Raw genomic sequence first — 4,363 nt, forward strand, 5'->3', positions numbered from 1 at the left:
GGGCGGGGCTTGGAAGGGGAAAGCGGGGCCGCCGCGGCTGACCGCGAGCCTGCGGGGCGGGGCCTCTAGGCGGCGGGAACGAAGCTCAGGTGACTGGCCCTGAGGCGTGGGCGGGGCCTGAGCAAGGGAGTGGCAGTAGAGTCTGCTTCGGAATGCGATGCTGCGGGGGGGACGGGGCCTCTAAGATGGGAACGAGGTTCGGGGGGCGGCAGCGTGGGCGGAGCCTAGGAGGGAAGAGGGGGGCCCTGCCGCTGAACGCGATGTTGGGGGCGGGGCCAATAGGTGGCAGGAGGGAGGTTAGGGCGGGGCTTGAGGCGAGGGCACAGTGAAGCGGGGTAAGTGGGAGTGGCCGCGGAGTGCGAGGGTGGGTGGAGGGCGGGATCTAGGGTCGTTCCCCCTGTCCTGTTTTGAGCGTGTGGGGGGAGGTTGTGACTGCTGTTGCGCATGATCGGTCTCCGCTGTCTGGCAGGCGGGGAGGAGAGAAAAGGGGACAGATGGCATTAACACCTCCTGCACTTAGGGAGCTTGGGGTATGTATTAGCACCCTCCCTTACTTCTTTGTCCCTCTGGCTGGTGCTGGAGTGGATCTGCATTCTATTCCCACCTCCGTCGTCCTGTTTCCTAAAGGGGTTGTTCTCCTTCCTCTCACCAAGGGTTGAAGGAGGTTGGAAACAACAATTAGGCACCAACATCTTTGAGATATGGAGTATGCCCTAGTGCACTGGTTCTCCACCTTTTCAGACACAAGGCACTTCTTGAAAAAGACCAACTCCTAGCTTTCACTTATTTTTTTAACTACAGAAAAGTAATAGAGCAATTCTTCTGTTCAAAGAACATGGAAAGACCACAAGTGAGAATGTTGTTTGTAATGTGGATTCCTATCTGAAATTTAAGCTTATGAATCGTGTAGGTGTTTGCACAGGTAGCAGACAGTGCTGATACTCCAGCTGAAAACTGAGCTAGCGTTTGCAGCCACAGCCACGTCTATATGGGTAAACACTTACGGACGCATTCGCATATCGTGTGGATGTTTGGTTCCCTCAGGGACTAGTGGCAGTGCAACTTGTGCTGCCTTTGGTTGTACCTGGGGAATGCCCATGCCACATGTGCTCTGGCATGTGGCACGTTACCCCCCGGGGCAGTAGGGGAGGCTAGGACCGGTACTGAGATGGCCCTAGCAGCCTTACCTGGGGGCCTCCCAGGGCAGCAGCAGTGGCAATTCTACCGTGCAGAGCCTGGCTGGCAGCCACAACACAGCTCTAGCTTGCCCGGCTCTGGTTTTCACTGACACATACTGCCCCTGTGTGTGCCACTCTGCATTTTTTTTCTTTTTTTTGCGCAGGATTTTTGGACCCCTGGATATCCAGGGAAAACCCAATGTGATGCTTCTTTGCAGTGTGGAGAACAACCGAGTATATGTTGTGTTTGGACTATGCAGTATATCCGGCACAACCACGTTCATTTGGATGCGAACTATATGTGACCTTACTTGCATACAGATGCAAGTAAAAAATGCTTCCTGTTATCATTGTTGTGCTGCTGAGACAGACCAGGCCCAGCTTTCTTGAAATGTCCTCAATGTCTATCATTTTTTTTAAACCAAAACACACAGAATTTCCTTGGCTGGTGGCACATTCAAAGTGAGTGCAGCCAATTCTAAAAAATTCTCTGAAGTATCTGTAAGTGGGGCAGGGAGATATTTAATAACCTCTGTTTTTCAAAGACTCCCTTTCCAGCCATGAGAAAGCAGTAAAGCTCAAGCCTAATTTAATGCAAGTCAAAAGAGACCATTGTGATAATTTAACCTGTGGAATAACACAAGCCAGAGGATTTCCCTGAACCATTTCTTGCCTGACAAGAGCATCTCTTGAAGGAGAGATTATAAGGGATAGAAAATCTATTTCAAATTGTTCCAGTAGTTAAGTAGACCCGGTGTTAAATATGTACACCTAGGTTAGATAAATTAAAATTTCTAGCTAATAGAAGTTTTTATTACTTTGCCTGCTACCCTAAAAAAAGCTCTACTATTTAGTGTTTTTGCCATGTACACACTTGTGGACTGATTAAGTCACCTTTTAGACTTCTGTTTAAGTCTGACCTTTACTAACTGACACCTGTATACCCAAGGAGCTGCTACAGTTGGACCTCAATTTCCCCTTGTTCACCACTACTTAAAAGTTTCCAGTCCCCACCTGGTTATTACTCAATAAGGTCTGTCTTTCCAAGCCTTAATAACCCCACTACTGGTGGACAATAGAGGAACCTAGAGCCACACCCACTCTTCCAGCTTGAAGCTCAGGGCCCCTGTATGCAACAACAGATCATAGTTTTTCATCATTGTTTTTTCAGGTAACATCTTACTTTACATCTCCCAAAAATACTCTCACTCAGTCCTTATGCTTCTTTTCCTGCAGTCACATGGTCAGCATCCCTAAACCCTATAGTCCTAGACTATGCTTCAGTGTGACCAGGATGTGCTGGCATGTGGCCCTTGGGCCACATGCTATGGGAGCAGCCCCCAACCACATGGACAGCACCAGCAAGGCACAGCACCCCCACCCTGCTGCTTTCCCTCTCCTGTGGGCCCAGGCCCTCCCCCACAGTGTGGCAGCAGAAGAGGCAGCCACCCGGTCTGCAGGGCACAAGTTAAGCATTCATGGTCCACACACACCAGTCAGACAAGGCTGTCATAGGTCATTCTTGATAGCTCCTGAACGCTTATGAACCATCTCCCTTTCTGAGCTGCAGTATTTTTATCCACCCAGTTGCTTCAGGGCCCACAATTAGGCCCAGCTGAGGGGGTTGTTAATCTCCCCTCTTAAACTCTTGAGTGGCTGGAGTAGCATGGAATGTAAGTATGACATGGCGCTTTCTCTTTGATAAGCAGAATGGATTGTGCTCTTGGAGTGTGCTGTTATACAGCATGCTTTTCAGCCTCTTCATCATTCTTGTGGCTTCGCCATGAACCCTCTTCAATTTATCAACGTCCTTGAATTGCGGATGCAATATTTCAGTGATAGTTGTACAAGTGTCAGATAGGAAAGTACAGCAATATAATCTCCCTTCTGCTCCTTCTCTAGACTCCCTATTTTTATACCAATGGATCACATTAAACCTTTGGTCTGTTGAGTCACACTGGGGGCCCATGTTCAGCTGTTACCCACCCTGACTCACATTAGGAAAGGGAGCCAGATGTGCCCCGCTACAGTTAGCATCACTAAGATGTTCCTGCTCCTTTAAGGGCAGAAGCTGCCTGGCCGGGAAGCCTGAACAACAGCCTAAGTGGGTAATTGGCCGGTACCTGCAGGCTGTCAAATGACCAGAAGGAGGCAGGGACCTGGGGACATATAAGCTCAGGGCTGGACCTAGCATGGTTACTCTGTCTCTGGCAATTGCCAGGGGAAGAAGCTCCTGCATGAGACCTGTTTCTGCCTGCTGTGCTACCCAAGTACAGTGAGACTCCAGGAGCTCCCCATGTCCCCAGGGCTAGAGGACATGCTATCCTAAGGTTGGAAGTTTGCCGCCTTAAAGGGGTGGAGTGCTGCCATTATTGTTAGTGTTATGTTATAGCTCAGGGGCTTATGTTTCTGTTGTTATTTGCACTGGTGGTTTTTGGATGAGTCTATAAGGGGAGAAGGAGGCCTCATTAGTGCCTAGTGGGCAAGCCACCCTATTATATAGAGCCCAGCACCAGAAGAGCACAGCTACAAAAGCCAGAGGGCCTGGCACCAGAAGGGCATAGTAAATACAGGGGCTGGAGGGTACCAGAGGGACATGATAAACAGGGACGTTAAAGAGGACCAGCATCAGGGCGGAGATGGGTCCTGGGAAAAGGCTAAGTAAGTCAACTTCACATTACATCTGCAAGGCATGGGGTGTGGTAAAGGGGAGGATCTGGAGACATCTCAAGCCTTATGGGCTAATTACGTATCCCACGAAACACCGTTTGGGAGAGGGGCCAAGTGAGGGATCCAAAGACCAGTAGGGTCTAGCAGGGTTTAGTGGGACTGGAAGCCATGGAAAGGCTTGTGTGTAGCCTCCCTATCTATCATTTTACCAACAAGGCGTAGCAGACGAAATAAGAAGGCACCCTTGGGGCAGAGCTGGCCCAATCACAGGGCACCAGGGAATGTTTACAGCCAACCCTGGGACCCCCATCTGCCACACTAATTATATTACTCCTTTGTATACTGTTGGCTATAGAAACTGGGGCACCTCTCCCATGTTAGTCTAAGGAGCTAACCAACTTGGGTGGATGTCTGAATCACATTTTTTATTTTAACTTCTTATTGTTGTAATTTCTTAATTAAAACGTCATACGTTACCAGATTGAATGCTTGAGATACATTTAAGTACATTATGT

This window comes from Crocodylus porosus, unplaced genomic scaffold (assembly GCF_001723895.1).
Source record: "Crocodylus porosus isolate Cpor-Errol unplaced genomic scaffold, CroPor_comp1, whole genome shotgun sequence".
NCBI lineage: Eukaryota > Metazoa > Chordata > Crocodylia > Crocodylidae > Crocodylus > Crocodylus porosus.